Source organism: Lampris incognitus, chromosome 14 (assembly GCF_029633865.1).
Source record: "Lampris incognitus isolate fLamInc1 chromosome 14, fLamInc1.hap2, whole genome shotgun sequence".
NCBI classification, from domain to species: domain Eukaryota; kingdom Metazoa; phylum Chordata; class Actinopteri; order Lampriformes; family Lampridae; genus Lampris; species Lampris incognitus.
In genome coordinates, this window is record NC_079224.1 from 45,124,861 (window position 1) to 45,139,927 (window position 15,067).

General features: G+C 41.4%; 1 protein-coding gene across 1 annotated transcript in view; it reads left to right on the forward strand.

Annotated features, from left to right (window-relative positions):
* The first annotated feature begins 8,647 nt into the window (after window positions 1–8,647).
* tmem71 (transmembrane protein 71) overlaps window positions 8,648–15,067 on the forward strand; it is a 27,674-nt gene continuing 21,254 nt past the window's right edge. The window contains 1 exon segment of the mRNA XM_056293426.1: window positions 8,648–8,762. The gene's annotated coding sequence lies outside the window, so the exon portion shown is untranslated.

Below are 15,067 nucleotides of genomic sequence, written 5' to 3' on the forward strand. Positions count from 1 at the left end.
AGAGAGCGAGAGAGAGAGCGAGAGAGAGAGCGCGAGAGCAAGAGAGAGAGCGAGAGAGAGAGAGAGAGAGCAAGAGAGAGAGAGAGAGAGAGAGAGAGAGAGAGAGAGAGAGAGCAAGAGAGAGAGAGCAAGAGAGAGATAGCGAGAGAGAGAGAGAGAGAGAGAGCGAGTGTGTGTGTGGGAGTGTTTTATGTTGTGACATGCTGCTATAATCTCATAATCTGTTGTGTTTTGTTTGTTGTTTGTTTGTTTGTTGTTTTTGTTGCATAATTCAGGAGCGGATGACAAATCCACTCCTGACGAGTCAAGCCCTTCGGAGCCTCCTGGGGAGATTCCGTTTGGCGTCGTTGTGCGTTGCCTGAACTTTATTTAACCCTTTAAAACTCACAGGAGCAGCGTGCACGTAACAGCATCTATACAAATTTAGCACACAAAGTAAGGAAACGTGTGTTTGGTAGACGATGTCTTTGGTGTAACGATGCTAAGTGTAGTTCAGTTCCTTTTTCTGAGAGGAATTCAGTGTGACAGTCTGTCAAAACTGTTTTAAACTAACCTAACAGCCCCACCTAGTGGCCGAATCAAACCTCGGCAGTGACTCGCAGTAAGGCCGAAGCTATACCTGCTTTTAACTACGCGTTCGCGTGCGCATGATGGCAGCCTCGCGCACCCTGCGTCCGTTCGGAGCAAGGGCGGGCCACGTCAATGGCGGCTGGCCAGTAGAGGGCGCTGGGGCGCCGCCCCCACTCAAACGTCAAGAGACCAACATCTACTTAAACATGTTCAATATAATTTAGTGGTGAAATGCAAATAATGATGAAATGAATGTGTTTTTCAGTCTGTGAGCGCCTGTCAGCAGCCATTGGATCCAAATGACGATACCTTATGTAAGCCCCCAAGCTTTTGGCACGCAGGTGACCCGAGGCTGCTGTCTGAGTGGTTTCTTCAGATTTTCGCCGCCAATAAAAGTGGGCGTGTCTGGGGCGCAGTTCTGTGCGCCCAAGACACGCCCACTTTTATTGGCAGATAATAACACCCACCACCACGCCTCGTCTCGACTGTCGATCATCCACCGTCTACAAGCCCTGATGAACGGCCGGTGTGGGTGCAGGTCTTTGTTCCAACCAAGCAGTTACACACAGGAGTCTACAAATCAAGGTCCCTAGCAAACACTATTGGTTGACTAATAGAATCAGTCATGTTATGCAGCGGCAGTTCGCGCTTTAAACCACTACTTCGTACCCCAAGTCAGCGCAGCATATGTCAGGCAGGTATATCACAAGTTGTCCCAAAAGCCAGGTGAGACTGTACAACAATTTGCCACTCGCAAAGTTATTCTCTTATGTTTCTAGCCAACCTCTGTCATTAATAATAAGTAATACGTTTTATTTGTGGGCACCTTTCAGAGCACTTTAGGACACCTTACAGAACACAGTAGATAAAAAAACAAACAGCACTGTATCAGACAGCATAAAATCAAAACAAAGCAGGGTAAACAATAAAAAAAGTTAATACAACAGATAAGTATAAAATCATCATCTGCACAAAACTCAACGAATTGTGGATCAGACTGAATATGCCAGTTTGAAAAGGTTCATTTTGAGATGGGATTTGAAGGTTGAGAGAGAGTCATTATTGCGAACGTCTTGTGGGAGAGCGCTCCATAGGCAGGGTGCAGATTGACTGAAGGCTCTAGACCCCATGGTAGTCAACTGGGCTGATGGTGTAGTGAGTTGGAGAGCAGAAGAGGATCTGAGAGTGCGGGAGGGCGTGTGGATATGAAGGAGTTCGGAACGATACGAAGGAGCTAGGTTATTAAGGGCCTTAAAGGTGAGGAGCAGGATCTTGAAGTCGATATGGTATTTAACAGGGAGCCAGCGGAGTTGCTGAAGAACAGGAATGATATGATCTATGGAAGGAGTTCTGGTAATGATACGGGCAGCTGAATTCTGGACCAACTGAAGTGTATGAAGACACTTGAGGGGAAGACCAAAGAGGATAGAATTGTAGTAGTCAGTACAAGATGTAACCAAGGTGTGAATGAGTATGGCGGTGCTGTTAGGTGTAAATGACGGGTGAAGATGATTAATATTGCGTAGGTGGAAGTATGCAGACCGAGTAACTTTGTTGATGTGAGTTTCAAAAGATAATGTGCTGTCCAAGATCACACACAGACCTTTAACCTGAGGCAACAGAAGAATTGTCAATAGTCAGAGAAAAACTATCAGATTTAGCCAAAGTAGATTTAGTACCTACTAGGAGGACCTCCAGGATTTAATTACTAATAAGCAGTCAGAAAGTGAAGTGGGTGGAAGAGTGGGGGTAGGCTTGGTGGATAGATAAAGCTGGGTGTCATCTGCATAGCAGTGAAATTGAATGCCAAATTTCCTGAAAATGTGGCCAAGAGGTAATAGTAAATGATAAATAGCAGCGGTCCCAATACAGAGCCCTGGGGAACACCGGTGGTAACAGGAAGGACTGTGATCTCAAATTTTTAAGTGGGACAAACTGACAAACGGTAAAGGTCCATTTACATGTGAGATTACAATAGGCAGCAGACCTTAGCAGACCGAGTTCATTGTGGTTAAGGGCAATGGGGAGCCACTACTAGGGAGGGAGACAGCCATGAAACTTGGAGTTTTAAAAATAGGTGCAGAGGTCTCAGCTCTGGGAGACGTAAGTCAGTCACTCGAACGACAGTACATCTGTCACCATCTTACAATGCTGTGATTGCAACTATTCCCCAAACCTCTGTGAATAGTACACATGGCCATTGAAACTCTAGTTAATGGTCATGACATTTGCATATGACACCGGTTGTTGGTTTCGGTCAATATGCCACTGTATTGTTTATAAGGGTGGGGATACTTGCAGTCAGTTGAGACTGAAGATGTCACTTAGATGAGTGATGAAAACATTTTTCTCAATAAACGCTATGTCCAGATGAACTGGTTCAACTTTCTGGGATTTTTACACCTGTATTATTGAGCATGCATCAAGACAAGCCTTTACAGTGAAACGAAGGAAATTGGTGGTGTTTTGTCGTGTTGTCATATTTTATTTTATTTCTATATTTTCAGTATTGTTTATAAGAGACAGACTATTTTTATTTAACTGATCAACATGTTCGATCTTGGGACCAGTATTGCGTATTAGTGCAAGCTGTAATGCGACGCCTCAGACAATTGTTCACATATGTGTTTGTAGCTATTTGTCCCTACTCAAATTAACCATAACTATTATTCCTCCTCCATAGGTCCCATCTGACCTTTTATCTTATGGTTAAATGCAGAGAAGAATTTGATAAAGTATATTAAAAAAACATCTTCTCCTTGCACCCTGTACAGAAGAGACTTATCACGACTTAATTTATTTTTCTTCCCTTGCCTGATACTGATAGTTACTACTTTTAAGAAAAGTGTTTCATGCAAAACAACCCATCAACATAAATGTGTTATAAATGCAAACTTAGCCAACAAGGCTAACAAAATAAATGAGAATTCTGGTTCTGATTCTGATGTTTGAGGGGGCAGGATGGCTCCAGTCACAGGTTCAATCCCTGCTGCAAACAAAGGCATCTTACAGATCCTTTTCCTGTTTGAAATATGAAATGTTTTATGTTTGAGACACCAGCGCTTTCCTTCCAAGTTTATGGTTTTCTTATTTTGTTGAAAAAGTCAAGAAAATGTGAATCAGAGTGTGTTTGAGGCTGAAGCTGACCAAATATTGCCAGAAAAAAGCAAGCAGCAGACTGAAAACAAACCCAAGACAAGCAGAGACACTTTTTTCCCCTTAAAACCCAACATTTAGTAGGTTTACCAATCCCAAATTATAAAACACCTGATGTGGTGAAAATAATTGAGAGGGCATCAAAAGTTAATTGAGTTATGCTCTTTTTGAGACTCAAACATTTCATGTCAGAGACCCAATAATAGATCTGCAATAGCCCGCTGATTCCCATTTGATTTCATCAGAAGAGTTCTGTTAGATCTGTAGCTGTAGAGATGATGAGGGGGCGGGGGTGGAGAGAGAGGAGGGAGAGGGGGAAGTGAGGGGTGGAGAGAGAGAGAGAGAGACAGACAGAGAGAGACGCAGAGAGACAAGAGAGACGAGAGCGTTTTTGTGCAGCGAGTAGCATTTGACAGCAGGTGGGGATGTTTGATAGACTACTGAATGGACACCCTCTTGTTTCTGTGTTCAGCTAAACACAAATGAGCCTAAAAAGGAAAAAACTGAACGCAAAACCCACAACCTGTGACTTACTTATATTATTAAGTGACTTTTTGGGAGAAAGACCGCTTCAAGTCTCTCACAGTAAAGTACTCATGGCTGGTATGCCCGACTAAAACAGGCCAAAGCAAAGTGTTTCTTTACACATTGAGTCTTTCCACATTTAGCAATAATAGACTTTATTTATACATTACTAAAATAAGTTACAAAGACAATCATAAAATAAATGAAGATGCACAGTGAAAGAAATCTTCATCAAAACAACAGCAACAGTGAACATCATAGAAAAAACAATGAAATCAAGTATACACACAGGTAGAGAACACGGGTATGAGAGGCCAGAGCTTGTGTGTAGTTCTGTGGAACTCCTAGTTAGACGAGAACATCGGTTACATCCTGTAACTCTGAGAGCATAGGCGTGACCCCAGAGATGGGATCAAGTCACACGTGCAAGTCACAAGTAAGTCTCAAGTCCCAAGTCATTTTTTCTTGGGTCAAGTCAAGAAAGAAAATGTTCATGACTGCAGATGTGCAAAGGATAAACCCAACAGCAACAGCTCGCACATCTGCAGTCGTGAAGATTTCGTTTAATGCCCTTGTGCTCCACACGGGGCACCCTCAGATCTGCACTGATTGTATACAACCCGGCGTGACCCAAAAAAAGCCAGCTTTTCCCTACAGCTGATGTTAGTGGAGCCAGTGGAGCCTGAAGCTTAGAGGGCTATGCCTATACTCCTAGAATCTGGAGCTACAGTACGTAACTGTCATTCTATTTTGTATAGGCTTCAGCCCCTTAAGAGCTGCCGCTATTGGGATAAGGGTGAAGCTGGATGTGGTCAATGCCCCACTGGACCACCAGAGTTGACAAGCACTCACACACCAGTACTCAAGCACCATGAGCACGTAGGGCTCCGAGCGTTTCTACCAATACCTCTGCGGCCTCAAAATGTACAAGCTGTTAATGGACCACAAGCCGTTGGTGACCCTTATCAATTATCAATTCAAACTCGACACCACCCCCATACGCTGTCAGCACCTACTCATCAGACTGATGAAGTTTAATCTGGTAGCCGAATATGTTCCAGGGAAAAGACCTAGTAGTCGCAGACACCCTGTCCAGGCATCCAATGGAAGACACTCAATCAGGTGACCTTGAGGCAGAGGTTAACGCATACGTGGACTCAATGGAGGATAACATGAAGGTGAGAAAGCCGATTGTTGAGTGGATCAGTGAGAAGATAAGTGCAGACAGTGTACTCTAGTACGTCCTTAAATATGTCCACAATGGCTGGCCGGAGCATATGAGGACTGTGGCGGTGCAAGCAAGCAAATATGTTAAGGAGCGCAGGTCACTCAGTGAAGTAAACGGACTACTCCGAAGAAGCAACCAAATTGTGATCCCTAAGAACATGAGAGGTGGCCTGCTTCAAAAGATTCACCAGCGCCACCAAGGCCTTACCAAATGCACAGAGAGTGCTAAAGAGGTGCCGTATGGTGGCCAGGTATCGCCAGTTACGTGAAAGAGCTCGTGTTGCCATGTCAACACTGCAACATCCACAGGCCGAGTCAAACGAGAGAACCCCTGCTAACTATGCCGTTACCCGACTTACCTTGGCAGAAGCTCGCCGCTGACCTGCGCAAGCACAAAGGTCATCACTATCTAGTTGTGATATGGCTTGAGATCCTGGAATTGCCAAAAACAAACTCTGAAACAGTCATCCAAAGGCTAAAATTAATCTTTACACGTTTTGGAAAACCAGAGGATTTAATGACCGACAATGGACTTTTTCAAGACCAGTGTGGCATCTCCTACTTTGCCTGCGCAACTTGAAGATCTCGTGGAGGCTGAGTTGAATGGTTACCTGATGCAGGGAGTTGTTCCTTATCCGATGCGAGGGTCTAAGGACAGGATGTTGGACTGCTGTGAAGCCCCCTGAGACAAATTTGTTATTTGTGATATTGGGACATAGAAATAAAATAGACATGACAATTTGGAGCTGAACTGTTCAGATACTTGGCTGCGTAGTATGTCTTTAAGTCCCCCTTTCCTGCAGTCCCATGGCATGGCAGAGCGGGCTTTGAAAACAGCCAAATAGATCCTTAAGGACGACCCCCATCTAGCACTTTTAAGTTACCGCTCAACCCCGACAGTGGCAACAAGGGGGAGCCCTGCCAGGCTACTAATGGGACAAGAAATTCGCTCGACACTTCCAGTCCTCAAAGAGAGACTTCGGCTGATGTGGCCTAATCTGGAAACAGTCAAAACCAGTGACAAAGTCAGGCTGAAGCTCGATGGGGAGAAAGCATGGACGACAATTGACAGTGCAACGCCAGGTGGCGACACCACGCTCTTTCACACTGAAGTCTGAACGAGGTGACACGCCCGGGAGGAACCGCCGCCATATTCAGCTGGTGAACTAAGTCTCTGACGCCAAAGATGGATTTTGTTCAACCAGAGGATCATCATCCTGTTATATATGAGCAGTGGACAGCTGCAGCACCCGGGGACCAACTCCAGTTCTTCTTTCCACTGACTTGCTCAGGGGCACAGTCAGGAGTATTAACCCTAACATTCATGTCTTTTTGATGGCTGGGAGGAAACCGGAGTACCCGGAGGAAACTCACGCAGACATGGGGAGAACATGCAAACTCCACACAGAGAGGACCTGGGACGGCCTAGGGTTCGAACCCAGGACCTTTTTGCTGTGAGGCAACAGTGCTGACCACTGTGCCACCGTGCCCAAAATAAAAGAAGCTCATGTTGGTGTTATGCATGTACACTTGTTAACACTTAGACTTGGGGGACCCTTGGAAAAAAAGAGGGCGCGATGTTACGTGAAATGAGTTCTGTGAGGTTTTATTGCTACTGTGCATATGCAACGCACGTAGGTTACGTTCACTAGACCAGTGTTTCGCAACCGGGGGTCCGCGGACCCCTAGTGGTCCGTGGTGTAATTGCAAGGGGTCCGTAAAAATAAAATATCTTTAAAAAAAAAGATCCTGTGATATTTATAGAAATAGGATTATTTTACTCAAATGTGACTGAGACCTTTATCTACCTAAACTATAAAGGGTAACAGGACTTTTTTCTCTAATTACATCTGTTTCACAAGTGTCATTTATTGTATTTTAATAAGAGATCTCGCTCCCGTTTGCATTGTTAAAAGTTGCTGCATAAAAATTCTGTTGTTACATATATCTGAAAGTTACTGAATACATATTCTGTTTTGTTACATATATCTGAAAGTTACTGAATACATATTCTGTTTTGTTACATATATCTGAAAGTTACTGAATACATATTCTGTTTAGTTACATATATCTGAAAGTTACTGAATACATATTCTGTTTTGTTACATATATCTGAAAGTTACTGAATACATATTCTGTTTTGTTACATATATCTGAAAGTTACTGAATACATATTCTGTTTTGTTACATATATCTGAAAGTTACTGAATACATGTTCTGTGTTGTTACATATATCTGAAAGTTACTGAATATTCTGTTTTGTTACATATATCTGAAAGTTACTGCATAAGAATTCTGTTTTGTTACATATATCTGAAAGTTACTGAATACATATTCTGTGTTGTTACATATATCTGAAAGTTACTGAATACATATTCTGTTTTGTTACATATATCTGAAAGTAACTGAACACATATTCTGTTTTGTTACATATATCTGAAAGTTACTGAATACATATTCTGTTTTGTTACATATATCTGAAAGTTACTGCATAAGAATTCTGTTTTGTTACATATATCTGAAAGTTACTGCATAAGAATTCTGTTTTGTTAACTATATCTAAGTTACAACTGAAAGCTCTTATTTTTGCCCCAAAGAGTGAATAAATGCTATAATGCAATTTAAAATGCAGTTTCTACTGTTTCTATCAAATTGCAACCTCCCTCCCCCAAGATCAGGTGGAGGGGTCCTCAGGGTAGATCAAAAATACGCAGGGGGTCCAGGACCCCAAAAAGGTTGAGAACCACTGGTCTAGACTGTCTTGACAAAAAGCTGCTGGCCCGAGTTGGAATAAAATAGCCTGTTGTTGCTCACTGGAAGGCCTGATGACACAGCCTAATTAAGGAGGGGGTTGAAATCATTGCTCAACCTCCCACGAGCGAAAGCATCCTTTCACAGAAAAAAAAATCATCATAATTTTAAAATCACAAATTCTGCCCTCAAACGTTTCCTTTCACTCGCCGAGTGCAAGGAAGCTCGCTTAATTTGTATATTCAATTCCAGTCCAGACCGGGAGGCGGCGGTACTGCGCCCTTACGTCGTGTGCTGGCCGCCATTAAACAACACAGGACGAAGGTTCCGTGGAGGGGGCGGGGCCTGCGGCGCGTCTGCCGGGGGCGAGGCTCCGCGCCTGTCAGTCAGGGGCTCGCGCCTGCATCCGCTTGCTGTACTTTTCTACACGCGCTCAACGTTTCAGATAAATGACAGATAAAGGTGTCGGATTGTGCCACCGCAGGTGAGGAGGCGCTGGTTCTGCTGAGGAGGCTCCGGAGGAGGAGTAACTGGTAAATCGAGTTCAGCTCATCGTCTCCCTTTGTTTGTTTTGGCTTTGTGGGATCTCCTCTGAGGACGTTTGTAAGTAAACCAATACGAAAGCTGTAAACGTTGCACAGTTTTAAGGGTATCGGGGGTATCCCGATACCCTGGTGCCTCTAAAACTCTGCAGTTGCAAGTGTTTTGCACTGTAACGATAGTAACAATGTTGCAGACTTAGTTGCATCTCTTTGCGCCCCCCATCATGGAGGTCAGAGAGCCGTGGCTGTTCTTCTCTTTACGCACCGGTCAAACGTTTAATCAGTACTGGTCCAAAGTGGTTTTGCATTGCTGTGAAGTGTGTTAGCGGATCAACCCGTTGCACCGGTCTATGTATCGGCATCAGCGATAAGCCGGATGGGGGTGTTGGGGGAAATGGTTTGGTCCGGTATGTGACTTACACCAAGTCAGTTGTGGGGGGGCGAGGTCTGCACGCCATTACAAATCATCCTCGATGTAATAATCCCCCCCCCCAAAACCCACCGCGACAGTGCGCTTCGGTTCCGTGTCAGTGCTCCCTCTTATGGGGAATTCTCCATCTTTAGGGGGTTCAGATGTCATTCAGGGGTGCCGAGCCCCCCCCCCCCCAGACCACCCCCCCATAATTTACAACCTGGTCTCTCCCGTTACGCGTTTTCCTCCAACATCACCACATCCAGCGGAGACAGGCCGGGGCCTCCACTGGGGTGTTGGGAACCAGTATTGGACTTTTATGTGGTGTTCTGTTATGCAACCGTTGTTCTGCTTTTGTATTTTTACACAGATGTTGTGACATGACCCTGGACTTGTCACATGATCATTACTTTTCTATTTAGTGTTGTAATCTGTCTATCTATCTATCTATCTATTTTGATATTAACTGTGGAGATAAATATATAATTAATCATATGATTGGTAAGACGTTGATAAGGAACAGTTTAAGGAACAGTTACTTCTCTATTTAGTGTTGTATTTTATATCTATCTATCTACTTATTTTGATATTAACTGTGGAGATAAATATATAATTAATCATATGATTGGTAAGACGTTGATAAGGAACAGTTTAAGGAACAGTTACTTTTTAGTGTTGTATTTTATATCTATCTATTTTTAATTAACTGTGGAGATAAATATATAATTAATCATATGATTGGTAAGACGTTGATAAGGAACAGTTTAAGGAACAGTTACTTTTCTATTTAGTGTTGTATTTTATATCTATCTATCTATTTTTAATTAACTGTGGAGATAAATATATAATTAATCATATGATTGGTAAGACGTTGATAAGGAACAGTTTAAGGAACAGTTACTTTTTAGTGTTGTATTTTATATCTATCTATTTTTAATTAACTTTGGAGATAAATATGTAATTAATCATATGATTGGTAAGACGTTGATAAGGAACAGTTTAAGGAACAGTTACTTTTCTATTTAGTGTTGTATTTTATATCTATCTATCTACTTATTTTGATATTAACTGTGGAGATAAATATATAATTAATCATATGATTGGTAAGACGTTGATAAGGAACAGTTTAAGGAACAGTTTTCTATTTAGTGTTGTATTTTATCTATCTATCTATCTATCTATCTATCTATCTATCTATCTATCTATCTATCTATCTATCTACTTATTTTGATATTAACTGTGGAGATAAATATATAATTAATCATATGATTGGTAAGACGTTGATAAGGAACAGTTTAAGGAACAGTTACTTTTCTATTTAGTGTTGTATTTTATATCTATCTATCTATTTTTAATTAACTGTGGAGATAAATATATAATCAATCATATGATTGGTAAGACGTTGATAAGGAACAGTTTAAGGAACAGTTACTTTTCTATTTAGTGTTGTATTTTATATCTATCTATCTATTTTAATATTAACTGTGGAGATAAATATATAATCAATCATATGATTGGTAGGACGTTGATAAGGAACAGTTTAAGGAACAGTTACTTTTCTATTTAGTGTTGTATTTTATATCTATCTATCTATTTTTAATTAACTGTGGAGATAAATATATAATCAATCATATGATTGGTAAGACGTTGATAAGGAACAGTTTAAGGAACAGTTACTTTTCTATTTAGTGTTGTATTTTATATCTATCTATCTATTTTAATATTAACTGTGGAGATAAATATATAATCAATCATATGATTGGTAAGACGTTGATAAGGAACAGTTTAAGGAACAGTTACTTTTCTATTTAGTGTTGTATTTAGTCTGTCTGTCTGTCTGTCTGTCTGTCTGTCTGTCTATCTGTCTATCTGTCTATCTATCTATCTATCTATCTATCTATCTATCTATCTATCTATCTATCTATCTATCTATCTATCTGTCTGTCTGTCTGTCTGTCTGTCTGTCTGTCTGTCTGTCTATTTTAACATTAACTGGAGATAAATATATAATTTATTAATCATATGATTGATAAGATGTTGATAAGGAACAGTTACTTTTCTATTTAGTGTTGTATTGTATCTATCTGTATCTATCTATCTTATCTATTTTAATATTAACTTTGGCGATAAATATATAATTAATCATATGATTGATAAGATGTTGATAAGGAACAATTTAAGGAACAGTTACTTTTCTATTTAGTGTTGTATTGTATCTATCTGTATCTATCTATCGATCTATCTATTTTAATATTAACTGTGGAGATAAATACATAATTCATTAATGATATGATTGATAAGCTGTTGATAAAGAACAGTTTAAGGAACAGTTTAGCGAGGTAGATCTGGCGTGTGTAAACGCTCGTTAGATGTTGCGTGTGCGTAGTGATAAAATATTCATTGATAACTAACAGGGTAAAATCTGATGGGGGTTTTAACATCACGATCATTAAGTGACTTCTAAGTATCCCTGCAACAAAGTCTTTTGTGTGTGTGTTTTTTTCTTTCATTTTCTGTTGCATTTTTTTATTTTGTGTAAACTTCTCCAGCAGCAAACGTCAGGGGATGTGTGTTGGACATTTTGATGAGTGGTTCGTTCCTCTCGTTGGCTTTGCAGACTGAAAGCACAGCCTCAACTTGGAGCTTCACAATCACAGTTTAAGGGAATTTCAGTGTCTGAAGGGACGCCAAGAGTCCTGAGCTTTGTTCAGCTGTTTGGTTTTAGTGGGAAACATAAAAGAGGAAATATTGTGTGTGTGTGTGTGTGTGTGTGTGTGTGTGTGTGTGTGTGTGTGTGTGTGTGTGTGTGTGTGTGTGTGTGTGTGTGTGTTTTGAAGCTGTCAGCTGCATTTGAAGAGTATAACTATAATAATAAAGAGTATAACTACTACAATTAATCCCAGAAAGAACATTTAATATCGTTTGTGTTGACATATTGATTGATTTGGGGCCGGGCTGTTGTGAGCTTCGTCCATCTTGTGCAGTCTGCAGACCCCACATGTCCCCCCAGGCCTCCCGTAGTCTGTGTTGGCCCCTCGTCCTCAGTGCCAGGTTGTCACGGTAACGGTTGGCCCTGCGTGCAGCCGCTTCCCAGACGCTGTGGCCTGTCCAATACAAACACCGGCCCCCACGTGCCTTGTTGCTGTGGTGTATTTTATGTCACATTTACCACATCACCACATTTACCACATTATCATATTCACCACATTTACCACATTTACCACATTACCATATTCACCACATTTACCACATTTACCACATCACCACATTTACCACATTACCATATTCACCACATTTACCACATTTACCACATTACCACATTTACCACATTACCACATTTACCACATTACCACATCACCACATTTACCACATTTACCACATCACCACATTTACCACATTTACCACATTACCACATTACCACATTTACCACATTACCATATTCACCACATTTACCACATTTACCACATTTACCACATTACCACATTTACCACATTTACCACATTACCACATCACCACATTTACCACATTTACCACATTGCCACATTTACCACATCACCACATTTACCACATCACCACATTTACCACATTTACCACATTACCACATTTACCACATTACCACATTTACCACATCACCACATTTACCACATCACCACATTTACCACATTTACCACATTTACCACATTACCACATTTACCACATTTACCACATTACCATATTCACCACATTTACCACATTTACCACATTACCACATTTACCACATCACCACATTTACCACATTTACCACATTACCACATTTACCACATCACCACATTTACCACATCACCACATTTACCACATTTACCACATTTACCACATTTACCACATTACCACATTTACCACATTTACCACATTACCATATTCACCACATTTACCACATTTACCACATTACCACATTTACCACATTTACCACATTACCACATCACCACATTTACCACATTTACCACATTACCACATTTACCACATTACCACATTTACCACATCACCACATTTACCACATTTACCACATTACCACATTTACCACATCACCACATTTACCACATTTACCACATTTACCACATTACCACATTTACCACATTTACCACATTACCACATCACCACATTTACCACATTTACCACATTACCACATTTACCACATTACCACATTTACCACATCACCACATTTACCACATCACCACATTTACCACATTTACCACATTACCACATTTACCACACACCACATTTACCACATTTACCACATTTACCACATTTACCACATTACCACATTACCACATTTACCACATCACCACATTACCACATTTATCACATTACCACATCACCACATTTACCACATTACCATTTACCGCATTACCACATTTACCACATTTATAATATCACCACATTGCCACATTTGTCATGTTTTCAAATTCATTTAGTTTGTTTTCCACAAAGCCAACACAGAGAGTTCCAGAGAGCAAGCAAGAGATAAGAGATATGAACACAGCCCATGTGTGTGTGTGTGTGTCTGCCTATCTGAGTGTGTGTGTGTGTGTGTCTGCCTATCTGAGTGTGTGTGTATGTGTGTGTGTGTGCGCCCAGTCTACTTGTAAGTTTCTAAATCACCAATATTACAAGCAGCAGAAAGCAGGGAGGTTATAGGTCAAAGTCACAGAACACTGTATGTACAACATATATGCTACATATATATACTACATATATATAAATATGTGGATATATATATAGATGTCCACACCGTCCTAACACACCGTCCTAACCCTGTCCACACCGTCCTAACCCTGTCCACACCGTCCTAACACACCGTCCTAACCCTGTCCACACCGTCCTAACCCTGTCCACACTGTCCTAACCCTGTCCACACCATCCTAACACACCGTCCTAACCCTGTCCACACCGTCCTAACCCTGTCCACACCGTCCTAACACACCGTCCTAACCCTGTCCACACTGTCCTAACCCTGTCCACACCATCCTAACACACCGTCCTAACCCTGTCCACACCGTCCTAACCCTGTCCACACCATCCTAACCCTGACAGCCTCTGTCTGAGGGTCCAGCTACAGTCTGGTAATAATCAGAATCAGAATCAGATGAGACACACACACACACACACACACACACACACACACACACACACACACACACACACACACACACACACACACACACAGACTACACCCTCACACAGACTACACCCTCAACATCCGACCCAGTTCAGCTGACCGAGTCGCACAATTTGGGAAGACAGTTGGTCAGTTTGTTGGGACTCATGATGAGCCAGAATCTTCATAATTAAACCCAACGATGAAAACGTCTTTCAGTGTCTCCAATACATCAACCACTAGATGTACAATACTGTTAGTCCTGTTTAAACTGCATTCCTGACCTCTGACCCCGTACATAGCTGTCCTGTTCTACCAGTATCACGTTAACTACGTCATACAGTAACTACATCACCTGTACTGTACTGTACTGTAACCCCGTACATAGCTGTCCTGTTCTACCAGCATCACGTTTACTACGTCATACAGTAACTACATCACCTGTACTCTACTGTAACCCCGTACATAGCTGTCCTGTTCTACCAGCATCACGTTAACTACGTCATACAGTAACTACATCACCTGTACTGTACTGTACTGTAACCCCGTACATAGCTGTCCTGTTCTACCAGCGTCATGATAACTACGTCATACCGTAACTACATCACCTGTACTGTACTGCACTGTACTGTAACCCCGTACATAGCTGTCCTGTTCTACCAGCATCATGTTAACTACGTCATACAGTAACTACATCACCTGTACTGTACTGTAACCCCGTACATAGCTGTCCTGTTCTACCAGCATCAT